Source organism: Helianthus annuus, chromosome 14 (assembly GCF_002127325.2).
Source record: "Helianthus annuus cultivar XRQ/B chromosome 14, HanXRQr2.0-SUNRISE, whole genome shotgun sequence".
Classification (NCBI taxonomy): Eukaryota; Viridiplantae; Streptophyta; class Magnoliopsida; order Asterales; family Asteraceae; genus Helianthus; species Helianthus annuus.
This window is the reverse complement of record NC_035446.2, coordinates 153,211,413-153,225,780: the sequence shown is the minus strand read 5'-3', so window position 1 is coordinate 153,225,780 and position 14,368 is coordinate 153,211,413.

The window sequence follows — 14,368 nt, the reverse complement described above, 5'->3', positions numbered from 1 at the left end:
TGGGGTACAGTGACGTAGTTGGCATCGTCATAGACAAACAACACAATATAATAATGCACAGCGGAAGCAGAATAGATACATTTCAACTTTAATTAAAATGACATAATAACATCATAAGTAGTTGAAACGGATCCACAGGCGGATCAAATAAAATAAGATAAAATTGTTCAACAGTTATTTGTCGTCCGAGCTTGCGAGACTATAGTGGACGCTCTTAGGAAACAGCCAGCCTAGTTCGTATAGTACCTGCACTTAACCTTTTGGAAAAATACGTCAGTTTACACTGGTAAATACAAATCGACTGACTCATTTTGAAAATGATTGAAAATTGATTTAAATGCACAAGGCATAAATATTTTTATTAACTTGGGATATTTATGCAATATAAACTTGTGAACGATTTACATGTACCCGTACTTATGGTGGCCCGGGATCTGCTGTCCGGGCTAAAGGTTAAATGACACACCACATTAAAGAGTTATACACGCCGGGTGTACGCCTACACCCCGTGCTCTGGTCGTGGCCATCTCGTAAGATAATGCCAAGGATATCCAGGACACGGTCAATAACCCCCCAAAGCCTAAAGTAAGACAAGACTGTTTAAACGAGTCGCACAAGCTATTCAAGACTGTACACCCATAAGGTGCAGGACTTGTGCGCCCGATCAAGCGGTATTTTAAATACCGTACCCCAAGCCCGTATAGGGAAAATAAGTCAAAATTGTATTTACCTGAGCAAGTATGAATCACAAACAGTAAGTGTAGGTAGCTTTTACTGGGCCTCCTAATCTGGAACAAAGGTTTATAATAACCTATTAGATTTCCTAACGGGTCTTTTATTTAAGCTTTAGCTTAGACCGGTTAGTTTTAAGGACGAAACGGTACAAGCGCACGATTAAGCGAAAGACCGGATAGAATGTGATTTAGACCCGACAAGTTTGAATACTTGTATAATATGGGTATACTAAATACATTCTGTGGATTTTGAGATAAAAATGATAACGTTTGACCCGTTTCGGTCAATTTACGCAAACTAGTTACGTAAACTGAACCGAACGCAAAAAGGGCGTTACGGGTAGCCAAAAGAGTCAAATGCAAGTTCCCTGAGATAATATGCTTTAAATATGCTATAACATCAATAAGTTATGTTCTATATTGCCCGGAATAATTTTAAACTCAATTTATGCCTTAGAAGGGCATTTTGGTCATTTAAAAGATTATAAAAGAGTCAAATTAGAAATCTGAGTTTCGGGTCTGGTTTATACAGTAAATATACTCCATTTAACATATTATAACAGTAGGGTATGACCCATATACCAAACTTAACATTTAAAATCAAACTATGCACCGTAGGGGTATTTTAGTAATTTCACAAGGGCTAAAAATGCCAAAACTGGAAATCTGGGTTCATATACTTATACTTACTGTTATTATATGAAAATATGCCAAATACATCAGTAGGTATAAGTCTTATATGTTTAAAACGGGTATAACGCTTACTATGCGCTAAAACGCTTAAAATACGATTTAGAGCCGTTTCCGGGTTTTAATAAGAAAGCTGAGATTTTTACATTTCCAGAAGGCTCAAAATAATTTATTTAACATATAAAATCAGTAGAAAAAGGTTTCGGGTCAAAAGGATGTGTAAAACTCATTTTATGGCTTAAATAGTCAAAACCGGCATTAACCGAATCGACTAAGCGATCTAAGATCCGATCAGCCAAAAATTAAATAAAAATCATCAAAATTCCCAAAATAATATATAACATCAGTGGGTAAAAAGTTTTGTATCAAAACGTGGCCTGAAATAGGTTATACGCGAAATGCGCCGTTTATGTAACTTTAAGATATAGTTTTACGATATCGGCCATAACTCAAAATCTGGACCACCAACTGATCTCAAATTTTTGGTGCAAGTTTATATATTAGAAATAAAGATTTCTACTCTTTCACTTTTCCAAAAATCACGTTTTATATCAAAAAGGGCAAAATAGTCAACTTTTAAGCATAATCGGAAACATGCAAATGAATCGGCTAAGTATAGACTCAAGCAACAAAAATTCCAGAGAGTTTTACCAAAATAAAAATGGTCAAAAATACTCTCCAATACAGATCTCAAACATGCATGTACGAATCCGAATCGATAGTCTACGAAAAAGTCGTTTTACAAGACTTTCGGTTCCGATTCGTATTTATACTAAAGATTGTCGAGTTGATCATGGTAAAACACATTCTTATATATATTATAAGTTATTTATGATGATCAAACAGATTGCATGTCCTCTACATTACCATTTAAGCTTATTTTTGCAAAAAGAACTTATGTTGACTTTTTAAGAACGCCTTTGACTCGACAATTAGCATGCAATAAGTGGGAATCAGAGAATACCCTTTGAGGGTTTGTTTCCCACATAAATACCAACATATATGTGGTTTCAATTTGAGAAATGACTGAGTAAAACTCGTTTAATCAGAAAGTCAAAGTTCAAGAACAACGGTTTGACTTTTAGCAATTAATCAATGCAAGAACGAATTACAAACTGATATAGAAGCTTACAAAGGTCCTAATGAAGCTTAGTTAACACTAGGATGTTGCCTTGTCGTTCAGAATTGCTCCAGAATGCCTTGAGAGTGTTCTTGCAAATTGAGAGCTTCTTGATCACAAAGGAAATGCCAAAGAAATGATCTTTGATCTGATTTAAAGAGGAAATCAGAGGTTGAGGATAGGTTACTGTTGCCATAGGCATGCATGGGATTTAATTGGAGCATTTGGAGGTGAAATGAGCTGGTATCAACTAAAAATTCGGGCCAAATCAGCTGAATTCGCGAATTTCTGTATCTGGGCTTGGGTCGCGGCCCGCTTAGGCCTGTCCAGGCGGGCCGCCTAGCTTCTGCTGCTGTCAAACTTTGCCAATTATTGGCAGTTTTCGTCCCTGTCTTCGCACGCGATGATTCGGCTAGTTATTTTGACTCGTAAACCCCCAAACTTGGTTTTTAAGAACCTTGGGACATTTACCAACATGGTAATGTCCTCGGATAACTTTGCGCTCAACCGAAAAGCCATGAAATTCGACGTTGACGCTTTTAACCCCTCAAGTACGGTTTTGGCCATAACTTTCTCATACGTTATCGAAACTTCACGAAATTTTTACCACATATTCTAGTGAGTATATTTTAGCATTAAAAAGCTTAGGGTCTGCCAAAAGTTCACTCAGAGGTATAAATTCAACATGTTGACACTTTTGGCCCCTATAGTTTGTAATTCCTCACTTTTGTGCAATTTCCGCGTCGTATGATCCATGAACCATCCGTTTAAGGTTATGAACATTATGTAGGGTTATCATAGAGTCTATTTATCCATTGTTGACACTTTGGACCCTTACGTTCCATAGTTTTCACTGTTTGTCACTTTTAGTCCCTCTAAAGTATATTTTCACATGCCGGAACCTTATGACACGTGTCAAGACATTATTGAACGGAATTTTTCGAGGTGTTACATCCTCACCCCCTTAAAAGAAATCTCGACCTCGAGATTTACTGAAACAAATGAGGGTATTTCTCTTGCATCGTGGATTCCACTTCCCACGTATATTCGGGACCTCTACGGGCATCCCATTTGACCTTTACAATAGGTATGTGCTTCCTTCGAAGCTTTTTCACCTGTCGATCCTCAATCGACAAAGGTTTTTCCACAAACTTCAAACTCTCATCTATGTGTATATCCGTATGCGGTATAACCAGTGAATCGTCAGCGAAACACTTCTTCAAATTACAGATGTGGAACACATTATGAATAGCGCTAAGTTCTTCAGGCAAGTTTAACTTATAAGCAACTGATCCGACACGTTCGATAATCTCGAAAGGTCCTATGTATCTCGGGCTTAGCTTGCCTTTCTTACCGAATCGCATCACACCCTTCCAGGGCGATACTTTAAGCAATACTTTATCACCTACATCGAAGTGAAAGTCTTTGCGCTTAGGATCCGCATAACTCTTCTGCCTATCCCTGGCAGCTTTCAATCGATCGCGGATCTGAACGATCTTGTCCGTCGTTTCAAAAACGATATCTGGTCCTGACAGTTGGACTTCTCCAACTTCTGCCCAACAAATGGGCGATCTACACTTTCTACCGTATAAGGCCTCAAAAGGCGCAGCCTTTATGCTGGAATGGTAGCTATTGTTGTAGGAGAATTCAATCAGTGGTAGGTTCTTATCCCAACTACCACCCAAGTCGATCGCACATGCACGAAGCATGTCTTCCAAAGTTTGAATAGTACGCTCACTCTGACCATCAGTCTGAGGATGATAGGCCGTACTAAAATTCAAACGAGTGCCCAACGATTGTTGGAAACTCTTCCAAAAATGCGACGTATATCTAGTATCTCTATCGGAGATAATAGATATAGGTATACCATGTAACGCTACAATCTTATCGACGTATAATTGAGCTAACATATCGGAGCTATACGTTTCCTTGATGGGTAGAAAATGAGCTGACTTAGTCAGTCTATCCACTATGACCCATATGGTATCATTTCCTTTTTTCGTTTTTGGCAACTTGGTGATGAAATCCATTGTCACCATTTCCCATTTCCACTTGGGAATTTCAGGTTGTTGAAGCAAACCTGACGGCTTCTGATGCTCAACCTTGACTTGCGCACAAGTCAAACATTTAGCTACATGCTCGGCTACTGACTTTTTCAAACCAATCCACCAGTAGTTTGCTTTCAAATCCTGGTACATCTTATCAGCTCCAGGATGAACGGAATATTTAGAGCTGTGGGCTTCCTGGAGGATAACTTCCCGAAGTCCCCCATAAACTGGAACCCATATTCGTCCATTCAATCTAAGCATTCCGTCCTTGTCGTAGGATAACTGCTCCTCAGTTACTCCCAACTTCTCTTCAGGATAGTTAGCTTCCAACACAGCTTCCTTCTGTGCAGCTAACACCCTTTCATTCAAATTATTCCTTATTTCAATGCGCTTGGCATTGATTCTGATTGGTTTCACCCTTTCTTTTCTGCTTAAGGCATCGGCAACTACATTTGCCTTGCCTGGATGGTATCTTATCTCGCAGTCATAATCATTTAAAGTTTCCATCCATCGCCTTTGTCGCATGTTCAATTCCTTCTGATTGAACAAGTGTTGAAGACTCTTGTGATCCGAATAAATTATACACTTGGTTCCGTACAAGTAATGTCTCCATAGCTTCAAAGCAAATACAACAGCACCCAGTTCCAAGTCGTGGGTGGTGTAGTTCTTCTCGTGCACCTTGAGCTGGTGAGAAGCGTAGGCAATTGCATGAGTACACAGCCCATACCAGTGTGCGATGCATCGCAATACACTATGAAATCTTCTATGCCATCGGGCAGTGTCAACACTGGCGCGTTGCTCAACTTCTTCTTCAGGATGTCGAAGGATTCCTGCTGCTTAGGGCCCCAATCGAACTTAATCTTCTTACGAGTCAACGAAGTTAGGGGCGCAGCAATTCTTGAAAAGTTCTCAATAAATCGCCTATAATATCCTGCCAATCCGAGGAAACTGCGAATCTCGGTAGGAGTCTTCGGCTCCTGCCAGTTCATGACTGCTTCTACTTTAGCGGGATCTACTTGGATACCACGCTCGCTTACTACATGTCCAAGGAATTGGACTTCTCGAAGCCAAAATTCACACTTCGAAAATTTGGCATAAAGCTTCTCTTGATGCAGAAGTTTGAGAATACAACGAAGGTGTTTCTCATGGTCAGCTTGGCTCTTCGAGTAGATAAGGACGTCGTCAATAAAGACGATAACGAATTTATCTAGATAGGGCTTGCAGACACGATTCATGAGATCCATGAATGCGGCTGGTGCGTTGGTGAGCCCAAATGGCATCACTAGGAACTCGTAGTGTCCATAACGAGTCCTAAACGCTGTCTTGTGCACATCTTCATCTTTGACCTTCAGCTGATGATAACCTGACCTCAGGTCGATCTTGGAGAAATAACTTGCTCCTTGTAACTGATCGAACAGATCGTCGATCCTGGGTAACGGATACCTATTCTTGACAGTGACCTTATTAAGCTCACGGTAATCGATGCACAGACGCATCGATCCATCCTTCTTTTTAACGAACAAGATTGGTGCTCCCCAAGGAGATGAGCTAGGTCTAATAAAACCTTTAGCTAATAGATCATCCAACTGCGTCCTCAACTCCTTCATCTCCGTTGGTGCCAATCTATATGGTGCTCTTGCTACAGGCGCAGCGCCTGGAATGATGTCTATCCGAAACTCCACTTGCCTATCCGGTGGCAAACCGGGTAGTTCTTCAGGAAATACTTCGGGGTATTCTGAGATAACAGGGATATCTTCAATCTTCGGCTTCAGCTCATCGATGGTAACTTGTGCCATATAAATGACACATCCCTTCTGCATACATCTGGATGCCTTGAGCATGGACACTTGCTCAGGCAATCCATGCTGAGTATCTCCTTGGATAGTAAGTGACTCACCAGACGGAGTCTTCACTATCACTTGCTTTCTATTGCACAGAATCTGGGCTTGGTTATGCGATAACCAATCCATGCCTACCACTATGTCGAATCCAGCTAGCTTAAAGGGAAGCAAGGATAACGGGAAAGAATGATTCCTAATGGATATAACACATCCATCTAGAACAGTCGAGGCGGTTTCTATGGTTCCATCGGCTAATTCCACCTCATATTTCACGCTTAAGGTTTTAACAGGAAGGTTCAACAATTTACAAAACTTATCATCTACAAACGACTTATCAGCCCCTGAATCAAACAAGACTCTAGCAAAAACATCATTTACAAGAAACGTACCTGTAATGACGTTGTCGTCTAGAACTGCTTCCTTGGCGTCCATTCTGAAGACTCTCGCATTAGTCTTCTTCCCGTCGTCAGCTTTCTTTGCATTCTTTGGGCAATTTGGCCGGATATGCCCTTTCTCGTTGCAACCAAAACAAGTTGCATCCTTCATTTTATTGCAATCTAAAGCTTTATGGTCTGTGGACTTGCAGATTCCACATCGCTTTTCGTGAGACTGGGAATTCGCTTCCAAACGACATTTCCCAAAATGGTGTCTCTTGCAGTTCTTGCATCTGGGTTTTTCACCCGACTGATCTCCTTTCTTGAACCCCGACCCTTTCTTATGGTCGTTGTTCCCTCTGTGTCGTTTCTCAGATCTTCGTGAGGTGTCATCCTCACGTTTCCTTTTGTTTTCCTCTGAGCTCTTCATAGCTCTTAATCTGACTACATCTTGAGTGAGGGAGAGGGATAGATCAGCTACGGATCTAAATGTCGTAGGCCTTGAAGCCTTGACGCTTGCCTTTATCTCCGGTGCCAGACCCCCAATAAATCGAGCAATCCTTCGCGGCTCCGGGGTCACCAGATAAGGCACTAACCGAGATAAAGTGTTGAACGTAGTAAGATACGCTTGACAATCGAGGTTCTTCATAACCAGAGATACGAAATCCGATTCAATTCTTTCGACCTCATGCTGCGGGCAGAAATTCTCTTTGATCAGGGCCACAAACTGTTCCCATGACAAACCGTACAGTGTGGCCTTACCGGCAGCTTGTAGGAGTGACTTCCACCATGCTAACGCATCTCCCTTGAACGACTGGGACACGTACTTCACGACGTCCCTATCAGCACACCCGCTGATATCAACCACAGTATCCATCTCATCAATCCACGTCATGCAATCAACTGCTCCTTTTTCCCCAGTAAAATCCCTGGGTTTGCATGAAACGAAATACTTGTACGTACAGGACTTGCTGTGCGTATCATGCTTCAGCTTGACTGCTTGCTTAGGAATACTGCTGTGGTTGGAGGAGTGATTATCCTCCTCATCTTTCTTCGGCTCACTCTTTTTAGAAGGTGGCTTACTATGAGCCTCAGAATGAGTCTTGGGTTTTACGTGCGATACTGTTCGGGTCCTACTCCGAGTACCGCTAGATTCCCTGAATTGCCTATCCATAGCTTTGGCAACAACGTTATCTATCAGTGCTTGCAATTCTTCACCAGTGACGTGAATCCTGGTATTATCTGGGTGTTCTCCAGAATGACTGTTGGTCTCCTCCGATTTGGCCATGTAGCTTTAAGCTACATAAAAGGACAAGGTCTTATTTAGAAACCTAACAATATTATCGTTCTAGACGATTTATTAACCATGGTATTAAGAACCATAATAGTTAATTTATTTAATTTCATTCAGGGCTTTCATTAGCAACTATATTATGGAATGAAATATATATTGGCACAATAGGCCTAGTCACTTCGGACAACTTACTAAATTATAAATTTAGATTTTTATAGGATTAGCATTGTATAATTAAACAAATAATCCTTTACTAGGCAGGGAGTCATAAACCACATCTGCCACTATATGACATAGTCATAACCCGTAGGTATCAAGTCATAAACAGACTTGTGTACAGATATAATCTGTAGATAATTTATTAAAAAGGGTGGCTTGTGTGATTTTACAGGTCACGCTTGGCCAGGAATGTTAACATGTTTACAGATGTTAACAGAGATTTGAATCTTTTCAACCAGGTTTTACCATATTGGCTAGGCCTATAAATAAGGCATTCAAGCTAGGTTCTACCTTACTAAGATTCTTATTAAAATGGCAAATCAAATAAAAATTGATATTTTCCATTTATTTTAATTATTATATTCATGCACATAAATAAAATGAGAAATTCAAATTAACCATTTCAATTTTAAATAAAGTAACTAGTACATCTTTGCCCTAAACGGGACTTTAATCCAAATAACATGAATAACATGCCCGCGCAGGGGCTAAACCAATAACAACAACAATAATTAAAACAAAACAAACCCACGCAGGGGTTAACAGAACAACATACCCACGCAGGGGTAGAATAAGAGAAATATACCCACGCAGGGGTAGAATACAGGAATAAATGTCCACGCAGGGACATGAGTAAAAGAGCTAACAACAAAGGATTTAATAATCCTTCTTACTCTTACCCTTAATCAAGTCAACCATCTTCTTGAACATACCGCGGTTGTGTCGGCGATCATTTTGCAATTCCCGTCGCACGTCGTGTATCCCTTGCAGGATTTCTTGGACTTGCGGTGGCGACATCATCGGCGCCGGCGGCGGTGGCTGATACTGCTGTAGCTGTGGAGGCTGCGGCTGCTGGTATCCCTGCGGTGGGAATCCAAAAGCGGATTGTCCCGTAGCCCAGGGACCTCCAAAAGCACTCTCCTGGTTGAGAGGGTTGTAGCCTGAAGCTAACCAGTAGGGATCTCCCGTATAATCATAACCGGGAGGAAAAATCGGCTCGAAAGGGTTGAACTGCGCTGCGCTAGCATACGCAGGGATGGGCTCTCCAAAGTTCTGCGGCGGTAGTGGCGCAATAGTCGCAGAAGTAACCTCTGAGACGGGATGCAGAGACTCTCCTATCTCTGACTCCTCGTGGAGCGGCGAGTAGCGGCCGCTACCTGAATGTCGAGGGGTGGCAATGCAAATCCCTCCTCGCGTAGACATACGCGCGTTCCTCCTTGGCCTCTGAGGCGGAGGAGGCAAAACCGGTGGTGGTGGTGGCGACGGAGTGATCACGTCGCGCCAAAAGGCCTCAGATGGGTCCTGCTGCAAAGGCGGCTGCTGAAGCTGCTGCTGCTGAGAGTGGTGCTGAGAGTGCACGGGAGAACCGTGGTAAGACTGGTGCATGGGAGAGTTGTGCTGGCTGGGGGTGTAAAACCAATCATGTTGTTTAAACCTCTCCTCATAGCTGTCAACACCATTGTAGGGTGATCCCCTAAACGGTGACCCATCCGATATCTCGATGGGATGGTTAGGCGTGCCGGACGGTGGCAGGGAAGGGTCAGTGTCCTCGTCGACCTCTATCTCGTTACCACCAGAGAAGTGGTCTTCAGGTCCTAGTGGGTTATGACCCACTGGTTCATCCAAGTTAGCATCAGGGTTGTATAGGCCCTGATAAGCTGGTGCTGGGTAGTGGTGAGGTGACTGGTGTAATGGAATGAAAGATCCATGGGAGTCGTGGGGCCCATTTTCAGAGTGGGGCCCAAAGGAGTGGGGTAGGGATGGCGAGGTGCTCAAAGATACCGAGTGCCTGGCTGGCTCGGCGAATGATCTCCAAAGATCATGGGCTTCAGTGTTGTGCGAAGCTGATGGGGCTCGCCTGTGTGAGGGTCCTGCCTCGTGGTCATGTGATGTGGCGAATCCTCCTCGTCCTCGCATACGTGGCGGCATGATGAACCTGTCAAAAATTAAACAAGTTGCACAACAAAATATATAAGACAAAGCTAATAATAAAAATAAAGATAAAATAAACGAAATGTCGAACATTTCCTAAGTTCTTTGTCTAGACTCGAAAATCGAGGAATGTGCAATTGTGTAACTGAGATCAAACACAAAAGACTAGTGTTTAATTCACTCAGCGTTGGCTCTGATACCAACCTGTCACACTCCGATCTCCACGTGTCACCGGTGGGCCCGGTGTGGGGTACAGTGACGTAGTTGGCATCGTCATAGACAAACAACACAATATAATAATGCACAGCGGAAGCAGAATAGATACATTTCAACTTTAATTAAAATGACATAATAACATCATAAGTAGTTGAAACGGATCCACAGGCGGATCAAATAAAATAAGATAAAATTGTTCAACAGTTATTTGTCGTCCGAGCTTGCGAGACTATAGTGGACGCTCTTAGGAAACAGCCAGCCTAGTTCGTATAGTACCTGCACTTAACCTTTTGGAAAAATACGTCAGTTTACACTGGTAAATACAAATCGACTGACTCATTTTGAAAATGATTGAAAATTGATTTAAATGCACAAGGCATAAATATTTTTATTAACTTGGGATATTTATGCAATATAAACTTGTGAACGATTTACATGTACCCGTACTTATGGTGGCCCGGGATCTGCTGTCCGGGCTAAAGGTTAAACGACACACCACATTAAAGAGTTATACACGCCGGGTGTACGCCTACACCCCGTGCTCTGGTCGTGGCCATCTCGTAAGATAATGCCAAGGATATCCGGGACACGGTCAATAACCCCCCAAAGCCTAAAGTAAGACAAGACTGTTTAAACGAGTCGCACAAGCTATTCAAGACTGTACACCCATAAGGTGCAGGACTTGTGCGCCCGATCAAGCGGTATTTTAAATACCGTACCCCAAGCCCGTATAGGGAAAATAAGTCAAAATTGTATTTACCTGAGCAAGTATGAATCACAAACAGTAAGTGTAGGTAGCTTTTACTGGGCCTCCTAATCTGGAACAAAGGTTTATAATAACCTATTAGATTTCCTAACGGGTCTTTTATTTAAGCTTTAGCTTAGACCGGTTAGTTTTAAGGACGAAACGGTACAAGCGCACGATTAAGCGAAAGACCGGATAGAATGTGATTTAGACCCGACAAGTTTGAATACTTGTATAATATGGGTATACTAAATACATTCTGGATTTTGAGATAAAAATGATAACGTTTGACCCGTTTCGGTCAATTTACGCAAACTAGTTACGTAAACTGAACCGAACGCAAAAATGATAACGTTTGACCCGTTTCGGTCAAAAATACTCTCCAATACAGATCTCAAACATGCATGTACGAATCCGAATCGATAGTCTACGAAAAAGTCGTTTTACAAGACTTTCGGTTCCGATTCGTATTTATACTAAAGATTGTCGAGTTGATCATGGTAAAACACATTCTAATATATATTATAAGTTATTTATGATGATCAAACAGATTGCATGTCCTCTACATTACCATTTAAGCTTATTTTTGCAAAAAGAACTTCTGTTGACTTTTTAAGAACGCCTTCGACTCGACAATTAGCATGCAATAAGTGGGAATCAGAGAATACCCTTTTGAGGGTTTGTTTCCCACATAAATACCAACATATATGTGGTTTCAATTTGAGAAATGACTGAGTAAAACTCGTTTAATCAGAAAGTCAAAGTTCAAGAACAACGGTTTGACTTTTAGCAATTAATCAATGCAAGAACGAATTACAAACTGATATAGAAGCTTACAAAGGTCCTAATGAAGCTTAGTTAACACTAGGATGTTTCCTTGTCGTTCAGAATTGCTCCAGAATACCTTGAGAGTGTTCTTGCAAATTGAGAGCTTCTTGATCACAAAGGAAATGCCAAAGAAATGATCTTTGATCTGATTTAAAGAGGAAATCAGAGGTTGAGGATAGGTTACTGTTGCCATAGGCATGCATGGGATTTAATTGGAGCATTTGGAGGTGAAATGAGCTGGTATCAACTAAAAATTCGGGCCAAATCAGCTGAATTCGCGAATTTCTGTATCTGGGCTTGGGTCGCGGCCCGCTTAGGCCTGTCCAGGCGGGCCGCCTGGTTTCTGCTGCTGTCAAACTTTGCCAATTATTGGCAGTTTTGGAACCTGTCTTCGCACGCGATGATTCGGCTAGTTATTTTGACTCGTAAACCCCCAAACTTGGTTTTTAAGAACCTTGGGACATTTACCAACATGGTAATGTCCTCGGATAACTTTGCGCTCAACCGAAAAGCCATGAAATTCGACGTTGACGCTTTTAACCCCTCAAGTACGGTTTTGGCCATAACTTTCTCATACGTTATCGAAACTTCACGAAATTTTTACCACATATTCTAGTGAGTATATTTTAGCATTATAAAGCTTAGGGTCTGCCAAAAGTTCACTTAGAGGTATAAATTCAACATGTTGACACTTTTGTCCCCTATAGTTTGTAATTCCTCACTTTTGTGCAATTTCCGCGTCGTATGATCCATGAACCATCCATTTAAGGTTATGAACATTATGTAGGGTTATCATAGAGTCTATTTATCCATTGTTGACACTTTGGACCCTTACGTTCCATAGTTTTCACTGTTTGTCACTTTTAGTCCCTCTAAAGTATATTTTCACATACCGGAACCTTATGACACGTGTCAAGACATTATTGAACGGAATTTTTCGAGGTGTTACATCCTCACCCCCTTAAAAGAAATCTCGACCTCGAGATTTACTGAAACAAATGAGGGTATTTCTCTTGCATCGTGGATTCCACTTCCCACGTATATTCGGGACCTCTACGGGCATCCCATTTGACCTTTACAATAGGTATGTGCTTCCTTCGAAGCTTTTTCACCTGTTGATCCTCAATCGACAAAGGTTTTTCCACAAACTTCAAACTCTCATCTATGTGTATATCCGTATGCGGTATAACCAGTGAATCGTCAGCGAAACACTTCTTCAAATTACAGATGTGGAACACATTATGAATAGCGCTAAGTTCTTCAGGCAAGTTTAACTTATAAGCAACTGATCCGACACGTTCGATAATCTCGAAAGGTCCTATGTATCTCGGGCTTAGCTTGCCTTTCTTACCGAATCGCATCACACGCTTCCAGGGCGATACTTTAAGCAATACTTTATCACCTACATCGAAGTGAAAGTCTTTGCGCTTAGGATCCGCATAACTCTTCTGCCTATCCCTGGCAGCTTTCAATCGATCGCGGATCTGAACGATCTTGTCCGTCGTTTCAAAAACGATATCTGGTCCTGACAGTTGGACTTCTCCAACTTCTGCCCAACAAATGGGCGATCTACACTTTCTACCGTATAAGGCCTCAAAAGGCGCAGCCTTTATGCTGGAATGGTAGCTATTGTTGTAGGAGAATTCAATCAGTGGTAGGTTCTTATCCCAACTACCACCCAAGTCGATCGCACATGCACGAAGCATGTCTTCCAAAGTTTGAATAGTACGCTCACTCTGACCATCAGTCTGAGGATGATAGGCCGTACTAAAATTCAAACGAGTGCCCAACGATTGTTGGAAACTCTTCCAAAAATGCGACGTATATCTAGTATCTCTATCGGAGATAATAGATATAGGTATACCATGTAACGCTACAATCTTATCGACGTATAATTGAGCTAACATATCGGAGCTATACGTTTCCTTGATGGGTAGAAAATGAGCTGACTTAGTCAGTCTATCCACTATGACCCATATGGTATCATTTCCTTTTTTCGTTTTTGGCAACTTGGTGATGAAATCCATTGTCACCATTTCCCATTTCCACTTGGGAATTTCAGGTTGTTGAAGCAAACCTGACGGCTTCTGATGCTCAGCCTTGACTTGCGCACAAGTCAAACATTTAGCTACATGCTCGGCTACTGACTTTTTCAAACCAATCCACCAGTAGTTTGCTTTCAAATCCTGGTACATCTTATCAGCTCCAGGATGAACGGAATATTTAGAGTTGTGGGCTTCCTGGAGGATAACTTCCCGAAGTCCCCCATAAACTGGAACCCATATTCGTCCATTCAATCTAAGCATTCCGTCCTTGTCGTAGGATAA